At 34.8% G+C, this 10,996-nt stretch overlaps 1 long non-coding RNA gene across 1 annotated transcript in view; it reads right to left on the reverse strand.

Moving 5' to 3' along the window:
• Positions 1 to 10,632, reverse strand: part of LOC148213740 (uncharacterized) — a 29,081-nt gene extending 18,449 nt beyond the window's left edge. The window contains exon 1 of the long non-coding RNA XR_015794115.1: positions 10,501 to 10,632. This is a non-coding gene — a long non-coding RNA (uncharacterized LOC148213740). The remainder of the gene's footprint in view (positions 1 to 10,500) is intronic.
• Positions 10,633 to 10,996: the final 364 nt, after the last annotated feature.

Genomic DNA, 10,996 nt, shown 5'->3' on the forward strand with positions numbered 1-10,996 from the left:
AGTAGTATTTCAGTTTCACATGACATAGGAAAATCCCACTTTTTGCTTGTTTGTTGGCAAAACAGAGATAAATTTCACACATATCAGTAAGAAATTTTTGTATTAACATCTGGATTTTGTTTTAATATATGCCTATTATTTGTGTTTTGGAACATGCGCACCATAGTTATTTTTAAAAACATGGATTGGTTTTATAAATGCATGTAACTAATAGTTGATTAAACCCAATCTCCCCAAGCATTGAATTTATTCTATTCATTTGAATTGATGGTGCAAAGCATGCTTGCAGGATTGGTTTGACCCATGAGCAAAGTGGCAGTCTGCCTGGTTTTTTATGTAAAAGTCACATGAATTTACCATTGGATCTTCCTTAAGCCCTGACAATTGCTCAGCATTCTCTGCACTGATTTTGAAGGCAGGAAGCTACTTTGGGATTGTACAGCATTTGCTACCTGAGTAAACCACTTTTACTGCCCAGTGATAGAGCTGTGCTTGTCCATAAACATTTGCACCCTGGCACTCCTCATTTCCTTTAAAGGAGTGATCCACCCTTTGTATGCAAGAGTTCCCTGTGTACATTTTAGCACGCCTAGGTCTTTGGATTGGAGTAACTGATAATGTTTCCTCCTAATCTTTTAAAATGACTGTATATGTCTGGTTGTGTTTGCTAAATACATCTGGCATTTCATAGCTTAAGTGACACCAGGCATGCTAATAAATCATTGCCACTTATTGATGTCTAGTTACTCTTTCATCTCGCTTCAAGGAAAGTTCCAATTTAATGCAGAATTTCACTTGCACATGGTAGTGAAGTATTGTTTGTATGGGTTTGCATTCTTCCATGATCTTTCACACCATGGGCTGTCTAATCTGGAATCCCCCCCTGCTGAAACTAACTCTAGCTCCTTTTAATGCTTAACATATGGACAGATTCCGTTTGTGAGACAAACCAAATCAGGATCATTAATTTGTCTGATTGCTGTTATGCTCAGCTAATTGTTAAAAACACTATGCATAGTATTATTTGCTTCCAAAATATTTATATTTATTTATTCATTCTTAAAATGGTCTTTCAGGATAGAGGTGCAGCAAGAGATTGGGTGGTATTCACCAGTATATGCCAGGGTATCCTTGAGGATAAAATGAAAGAGCATTCACTGCAGAGGGATCAGTGAGATCTCTCTCAGCAGATATGAATTAAAATGCCAAGGGCTGATTTTGTATCATGCCATTGGCATTTCTTAGAGTAAAACTTGATACCTAGAATAATAGCCATTTCTTTTTATTAAAACAAGAAAGAAAGAAAAGAAAATGCTGCACTTTATGAACATTTATGGTAGGTAATGCGAAACTAGCTTCATGCCATGTTGATCCAAATTTGAGGGAGAGGAACAAGTTCTACCCTTTCTTCATTTGTCTGTTTGAGTCAAATTTCTTCAAATGATGAGGAGTAACTGATTCATACAAAAGAATATACGGAGAGGAATAGTTGATTACTTTTTCCATTAGTGCAACAGATAGGCTTGTTTGATCCTTTATCTTGGTCACTGTCCTTTGTGATGGTTTGTTTGTTTGGGACATGTACTCTCTATCACAAATAATTTTATGTATTAGTTCAGAGCTTGATGCAAGGAGAAATTAAATTTGTAATGGAAATGTTATTGAAGTGAGGTTAGAATCTTTCACTTCTTCCTCATTCCAGCCGTCCAGACTGTAATCCCCAGTATTCTGCAGAATTTCCAAGATATAATGGTGAAACAAGATAAATGAAATTTGAATTCCAAATTCTGAAGTACAAATTCAGATGAGGGAAATCACCACAAGGGTCCTATTAATTCATTTATGTGATCCTATATCAGCCTGTTTCCTGCCACATTTGCATTTCATTTCATATCCATATTAATCTCCAGGTTTTAAAAACCAGCATTTATATTTGCATATTAAAGTATAGATAATTCTATGTTTTTCTTTGCATTTAAACTTTGCATTTGGTATACTTCTTTTGCATTAATACCTGTATGCAAATATTTGTGCAAACGCTAGTAAATAGCTACATTTCCATGTGCACCTTAATTTAGGACAGCCTTTTTGATGCAATGCCCTCCACATAGGATGGCATAAAATTCCCATGTTTTCAAGCTAGAATGCCTGTTAGCCATGTTAGCTGGATCTAATGGAGATTTGGAAGATATCAGGTTTGGGAAGGCTGATCTAGGAGAAGCTGATCTTACCAGTTTATATAACAAATATTGCTTTTCTTAAACATCCTATATCTTACGTATTTCTCAGAATGCTGTTTTCCAGATAATTATTCTTCTTTTCATCCTTTGGCTTATATATATACATATACATATACTTATATACATATATATACTGTATACACACACACACACACACTGTATATATACACACTATATATATATACACTGTATGTGTATGTATGTGTGTGTATGTATGTATACACACACACATATACATATGTGTGTGTGTGTGTGTGTGTGTATACATTTATTTTATTTTATTTATATATCAAATTTGTCACTGCCCATCTCATTGAAATGACTCTGGGCAGTTTACAAAACAGTTAAAATCAATTAAAATTACAATATATGATAATATTAATAAATAGAAAATAAATAGATCCAAGAATAGATATAAAATTGGCAGGCAGTCAGGGAGAGTCATCAAGGCACCAGCCACCCCCAGAATTTAATACACACATACACACCAATGGATGGATGGATGGATGTGTGTGCGTGCGTGCGTGCGTGTGTATTCTGAATTGATAAATACAGTGTCACATATTGTGATTATAATATCCAAATACATGAGCAACTCCAAATACTTGCTTGATAAAGCTTACATACTGGCAATATTCTTAACCTAACACTGATTAGTTTCACCCTGATAGGTGCTGGTCTTGATAAAATTTGTAAAAATCCTGCAATTCATGTTTGGAGAGTGAAGACCTTGAGGAAGCCTGGCTGGCTAAACTCCTGTCACTATGTTGTAAGTTTTTGTGTTACACTGCAGCCTTGGTGGTGCACAAAGCTTTATCACAGAGCTAGAGTGAAATCCATTCATTCCGATGTTCATAATTGAACAGTTCAAGACAATTAGTGTACTTTAGAACATTCAGCTGAATGTTCAGCTTGTAATAAATAAAATCTCATTTAACCAATTCTACAACAATATATATTAGCAATATTTAATAAATATACCTAGATTATAATAATTTAAAAAAACATCAGGATCTGAAGCCTTCAAATGGTGATTTACAAAGACAGCAGTTTTGGCTTTCAGCCTTGAATTAAATTGAATCGTGAATTTTAGTATTAAAAAAAAATCTGCAGGACAGGCAGCTCCCATCAGACTTACAGCTGAGCCATAGGGCATTATTTTGTATAACAAAGTTCATTGGACCACAGCGTTGGCTGTCTTAAATACAGTGTTTTGTTTTATTTATTTTAGGGGTATTAACAGTGTGATTAACACTTCCCTTTTGTGCATTCAGGACAAGTAAAGGATGTGTGTAAAATGGCTTGCATCCTACAGATGGCTTCCTAAGTCACATTAACTAGCACTTTGAGACTTGGCTCATAGAATAACGTGTTAGAACATACATCTGCAAATGTATGTCAAAATAACAATTCTGTGTTGCTTTCAAAGAATTTCAGGCTCCGACAGCAATTTCAGGACTACTATTTCTAAATAAATAAAAATCAAATTTAGGCTAAAACATATATGTTGTTATGAGACTTCTGCCAGTTGAAATTTGAATATGATTTCTTAATCCAAGTGCTTTGTTTGAATCTCCTGACTGATTTAAATTTGGAATATGAAAGCTATCCAGTTGAACGCTGTCAAAGAATAATTATCATTCCATATTAACTATTGAATGCATTTATTTTCCACACTTTTAGATTAAAACACATTCAAGGCAGCTTAGAAACTTCAGTTAATAAAGAACTTGCTTAGGAAAATGATATGACCAGTATATAAACAACAGTAGGCTTATAATACATTAATAGTGTGATTGTATACATGTTTCAGTAGGAGCAAACTTCACTGAGTACAATGGAGCTTACATCTAGCAAATGTGTACTGTATGGTATTATTTTATAGGCTGTTAATAATGCTTTTGGAATAAGATGGTTTTGATGCCTTACCAGAATGTGTCATTTGATATTTTGGGTGTTACAACTGAAAAGCCCTTCTGTGCCCTATGCACACTAGGAAAATCAGAATTTTGTATAATTTTTATTGCCGGTCCAAGGGATGATGGTTAATAGAGCGTGAACACTAGAATTATTTTGGGAAAACACAAGGAAGTGAGAATTTTGCTATGCATTACATACTTACAGAGGCAAAGTAAATAATGTTGTTAATCCTATTAGTCTGAATTCATTTAGAAGAAGCAGCTTGTCCACACCTTTGTTCAAATCAAAACACACTGACGACTTGTAAAAACAATAGTACTAAATGCCAGATCCCTTGACCAGTGATTGGTCATGTGGTTCCTCAGACGTTGCCCAAATGCTGATGTTTTTGACTGGCAGCCTATGACCATAAAGGGCAAATCTCACCAAATGCTCCAAGGGTCTGCTTTTCCTTGAGCCACTTTTGTTTTGTAGAAAGTTTAGTAATTATCACTCATTGCTTATTCAACATTTTCAAACTTAATTCAGAAAATAAGTCAAATATATCTCAGAAAACAATAAGGGATTGTTTGTTTGTTTGTCTGTAACTAGGTCAAACCCCCCAATCTTCTTTTCCAGCTTGTCTTCTCTGTTCACCTGACGTCATCTGACAATATCAGGCCAGCTAAAAACGACAAGAGAAGTGACCCCACTATGTCTGCAACTCAGTTCCCTGCACAAGTCCAAATCCTGATCAGGAAGTAGTTGGCCCAGCTCCTAGGGAGTCTGGAGAAATCACTCCCTGCCTGGTTCATCATTTTTCTGAATTATAAGAAAGAGTGAATTAATGAAGCTTTTTTTACAACAGAAAGAGTCCAGTGGTAATTTTGATAGACTTTCTTTTTTGTTTCTGCTTCAGAAGGCCCAGCTAGCAGCAGTGTAAGGAAGCTCCAGCATGCAGAAGATTCCTTGCTAAGGTATGGAGCACAACCAGAAACTGACTCCGCTAACTACTGAAGTATGACTAAAGTATATCTACTTTGTATAAAAATCATCCAGGAAGACACGTATCTGTGCTTAGGAACAGAGCAAATTAATTAAACTAAGCCAAGATTTCAGGCAGGATTTTTCCAGCCCACATGGAAATGCTAAGGATAAACTTGGGATCATGCGTATGCAAAAATCTGTTTCACTGGTATTATGACTTTCCTTAAAAAGTTCCAGTTTAGGAGGTTTACATTTATGATATCTTTGGACAACGGACCTTAGACCATAGGGCCAGGAAACCCTTTGACTGCTGTATCTGGACAACTGTCCTACCTCAATGAAAAAGCTGCAGAAGAAAGGCCAATGGTTTGTTCCAATATTAGGCAGCTTCTATGATTAGAGGTACCAGATGTGGGCTGCGGAGGCAAATGGTAGCCCTGTTTGTTTTTCAGTTGTTCTGGGTGAGAACATACAACTTAAAGACCTAGGAGTGAAATGAGCCTAATGAAAGCCATCTGCAAGATGTCAGCCTAGCAATTCTTCCAGCTGTTTTAAGATTATTTTTGGCAGTCTTAACCTTGGTTTGAAATGATACATGTCAATGAAAATAAATACTTGGCATCAGCTTCCTCCTGAACTGGCAAAAAGTGTCTTATTTTCTTCTTATTTATAAAATACTATACTAAGAATAAAGTAGGAACTGTTTACTAATCCAACTAAACACAACAGAGTTTACTTCTGAGTAATAGGGTAACCGTGCAAATTATTTATGATATAGCATTACTGTTAAATGCAGCTAAATAAACCAAGGTATGGCTGAAGAAGTACAATCTTTCTGTGTTAGATCTTTTTCTTCCAAATGTACATTCTGTTGAATTCTTTTGGAAATTAACTTCATACAAGGACTAATGGAACAGATCCTGAAATGTTTTCATGAAGAAATTAGCCACATAAACTGATGGGTTTATTATACATGGAAGATATACAGTAATTCCTTTTCTAAAATAAGAACATTTTTGGAATAATTTTGACTTTTTAAAAAAAATCTAACATTACTTAATAGGGGAGAAAGTCCTGCTTTATTCACACATTAAATGTAACAGTTTATTCATGAAGATACATTGTTCATAAACAATATGAAGAGGAAAATAATATTCAACAAGATATGCCTGGTTTCCTTCCAATGAATGCCACACGTTTAGAAGGGCTGCTGATATTTTTATGTAACTAACAGATTAAAACTAATTCCTTGTTTCATCTCTCTTAAACTTAGCCACACAATTATGTTCTAGTCTATTTGCATGATATATCTATAATTAAATAAAAGTGAGGGACAGAATGTGTAGCTTCTCTTCGTTATTCAAATATATTTAATTATTCAAATGAAATATTTATTTCATTATTCAAATATAAACCTCCCATACATCTTTAATGCATTCCAAAAAGTTTTTTGTTCAGTATCTGTAAATAAATTGTGTCTGGACTTACAGAGCATTCATTTCAAATGTTGCTGGTTATGAACTTGTTATGAACTTAGGGTAACTAAGTCAACAGTTACACTGTTTCAGAATAATTAGAAATATATGTTGGGGTGTATCTTGTCTTTCATTGTAGCCTCTTTGCCTTTCTATACTTCAAGGGAAAGTATCATAAAAACCCTGCTCCCATGAGGACATCTTAAATCAGAGGGCAGAGGCAGTCGAAGGGGGGGAGTAAAGCAATACATAAAAGTGCAAGAGGAAACTAACAACAATAATAATTGACTACATCACTCCTGCCACCTTACAACAATAAAACAATTCTATTTGTTCATTAGATTTATATCCTGCCCTTCATTCAGGAGTTTAAGTCAGTGAATATGGTGCTCCTCTCTCCCCATTTTTCTCTATATAAATAAACCAACTTATGAAGTAGGTTGGGCTGAAAGAGTATGACTGGCACAAAGTCCCCCCCCCCCCGTGAGCGTCCTGGGCTGAAGGAGTGCTAGAACCTGGGGTTCTCCACTGGGTCCAGCACTTTAACCACTATATCACACTGGGTATCTGTATATATATATTGAACTGAATATTAATTTGGGATAAACAATTTGATATATTTAAATACATCAACCAACAAAGCAATTTTCCTTGGAATCATTATTCCAGAATAGTTAAAAGAATTTGTACAACGAAAACCCCAACTTTACAAATTTCAGTAGAAACAATAGAGCAGTGTTTCTCAACCTTGGCAGTTTGAAGATGTGTGGACTTCAACTCCCAGAATTCCCCAGCTGGCTGGGTAATTCTGGGAGTTGAAGTCCACACTTCTTCAAACTGCCAAGGTTGAGAAACACTATAATAGAGGCTGTAGGAAGTATATGAAACTTACAATTACATTTACCAGGCTGTTGCAAAATATTAAAAAGTTTTGGTATGGAACATTCATATTTGTCAATTAAACATAATAATCACCATCATATAAAAAAGTTATATTCAGTGCCACCACTTATACATAACAAAGTCTCTTTAGTGTGTCTGTAAGGCAGGCCATGACACCAATGTCAAATTAAACATAAGAGGAGAAAAAGGGCATCCTTGATGAGTTTCAGGAGGCATTTTTATAGATGAATAACTGAGTAATTTGTAATAACCATAGAAAGATTGGAGTACCATGCTTAAATAAAAAAGAAAAAAAAACATATTTGGCAAAAATGGCTTCACAAATTTTTGCTGCACTAATCAAAGGCTTTTTCACATCTGATAAAATCAAGACTGTTTATTTCAATGTTTCTGAATGAATATTCAAAATACCAATGAATAATCTAATATTAGATACTTGTCTACCTTTCATAGAACCAGACTGTGCAGGATAGATAATTTAATGGAGGATTATGTATAATCTGCTGGATGTGGTTGCAGTTACTATTTTGGTATCAACATTTAACTAAGAAAATATATATATTTACCCTCAGTATCCTTTATAATAACAATAATATTACTTTGTTCTAGCTGTTTCAGTCATGAGGCCAGTAGTTTACAGGTCTTTCTCCTTGTTCCCAATATCTTTGTTTTATATGATTAAATAAATATTCTGTACCAAGTGCATAAAAGGAATTAAGTTAGCATGCATAAAAGCTTTATATAACTTGATGTAGTTGTCTTCAAAAGTTCCTTCAATCAAAAAATTCCTTAACTCCCCCCCCCCATTCAATTGTCTTATTTGAGGTATGTATGTATTTCTTTCTTTTTCCATGAAGCACAAGGAATCATACAAGCACATACTATATATATGTTTTAAAGATGTCCCAAACCACCATTAAGTTCACAGAGTTTCTATGTATAGAAAATTAATCTGTAGACCATATTCTTCTTGAGAAGGATTTAAAAGTTGTCATATAACTGATTCTGATGTATGTTTGTAATATTTTAAGTACAATATTAAACTTAAGTAGAATAGAATTATGATGAAAGGATCTAAAATGTTATTAAAATTCCAGCCACAATGATCTGATCCACATAAAATAAAAATATGCTCAAAACATCTCTGTAATATATCTGAATAATCTTTAGTGGGAAAATAACAACCAATAAATGGCAATATGTTTATTAAAACTAATTACCAATATTTTTTAAAAAAATCCTTCTGCATTGTTCTTGTTCTACCACTAATGCTGAACACTCGTTAATCAAAGTAAGTACACCCCAGAAAGTTTGAAATTTCCACTGACATATACTTGGCCAACCTATCTCCTAGTTAAGAGATATTTCTCTTCAGGAATGAATTTCTATATATCTCTTGGAAGGACATCTAAGACCTTTTACATTCCAGTAAACAAATAAAGAGGTCATGCTGAATGAAGACTAAAAAAAGAAAAGAGAAAAGTTGCAAAGACCAATATTTATTTGGGTCATGGGAAAGAAAAGAAAAAAAAATGTCTAATATTTAAAAAACTTTTTAAAGGAACTCAAAAATAGCAAATAAAAAGGGAGAAAAAAGGAGAAAACCTAATTAAAAGTACAGGAAAGTAGAAAAAAAATACCTAAACAAAAACAAAAACAAATTCTTACCGTCCCCCCTCTTTCCTTCAAGCCCCCTTCCTTCCAAATCTATTGCTGCTAGGACTTCAGGTTAATACATGCTCAAAATATAGTACAGGAATACCATCAAAAACCAAGATGGTCTACCTACCTATAAAGATGAATGTTGGTAAGTGTGTGTGAAAAAAATAATGTAATAATTTAATATATAATGCATAGTTTAAAAATGTAGCTCCATTAAATACATATAATATTAGATCTGTATGATTGTATGTATTTATTCTACCACTTTACTTCTGATGATCCAGAGCTATAACCTTTGTGGTCTCTCAATCAAAAATCTTCCTGACACAAATATCAAGCATTAAACAAACAAAAAAGTATAATTTTTGTTTAGTGACTAAAAAACTTCTGCTTCTAAACTCTGTGAAGTCAGATGGTCCAGAATGCAGTCGCGCAGGCTATTTTTGGAGCCCCAAGGAGGGCCCATGTAACACCACTGTTCCGTGAGCTGCATTGGGTACCAGTTTGCTTCCAGGTCCAATTTAAGGTGTTGGTTATCACCTTTAAAGCCCTACATGGCATGGGACCAGGTTATCTAAGGGACAGCTTCTCCCCTCTGACTTCAACCCTTCTCCCCTGATCACACAGATGCTTCAGACCCCCTCAGTAAAAGAACTTTGATTAGTGGGGTCCAGAAGGCGGGCCTTCTCTGCAGTAGCCCCCGCTCTTTGGAACATTCTGCCCCCAGAGGTGTGATTGACCCCCTCACTCCTGGCCTTCCATAGGGCTTTGAAGACCTGGTTCTGCCACTTGGCTTGGGGTGGGGAGGGAATACCTCAAGCATGGGGATGGATAGCCCCATAGAGGCCTCCTGTCTTCAGCCCCAGATTTTTCATTTTCTTGGACTCTCCTTTCCCTTTTTTAGAAATGTTTTTAAATTGATGTTTTATGTATTCATATATATTTGTTTTTAATGTTCTGTGTGAGTCGCCCAGAATTCCCCCACTGGGGGGAGATGGGCGGGGGAGAAATTCAATAAATAAATAAATAAATACATACATACATACATACATACATACATACATACATACATTTTCCAAATGGTTTTCACATCTGTAGCAAGCTGTTTATCAGAATTTTAAATCTGAGAATGTCTTGTTTCATGTGTTTCAATCACTCATTTTTTTCAGCTCCATCATTTTTTATCTAAGGCATGAAATCTTTTATTCAAATCTAGACCTTCCTGCCTCACATCATGCACATAAATTTTTATTTGCATCAATTAAAAGTTGAAATGAAAGTTATGAATCATGCAAAATTGTAGTTAAAGTAGCAAGCAATTTAATGTGACTTACTCTATTTCTTTATGTTTGGAGTTTTGACCAAACTCAGTTGGAACGTTGGGCTGAATTTCAGCCATCTTGACCAGCTGTTGAGTTTCAGAAGAGGGGGAGAGAGTGATTCTTGTTTTATGCTTCTTGATTCTGGATCTGTAATAAAGCATGTGAGAAACACAACAGGTAGCAGTGGAAATAAAAGTTTTCAGTTTACTTTTTCAGCCATTAAACCAAAGATAACAAGATTGTGACTTGGGAAAAATCCAAGATTATAAATTCAGTTTATCACTGTATCAAAGCAGAAGTAATTATTTTCATGGAACTGGTAAGAAGGTGGTAGCAATGTTCTTGTGTGAGTTGAAACAATCCATGCCAATAGAAGGTCAAATTATTCTTTGAAAGTTGGTGTCCCTCCACAAAGCCTAATGTCAATAATCTGATGTTTTATAATTACAACATGAAAGCCTTTGCTCACTGAAAAATATGCATCATCTTATGAACATGCATTTCAAAT

Source organism: Python bivittatus, unplaced genomic scaffold (assembly GCF_059951505.1).
Source record: "Python bivittatus isolate LINGU-HERP-01145 unplaced genomic scaffold, Pbiv_v1 ctg000840_np1212, whole genome shotgun sequence".
NCBI classification, from domain to species: domain Eukaryota; kingdom Metazoa; phylum Chordata; class Lepidosauria; order Squamata; family Pythonidae; genus Python; species Python bivittatus.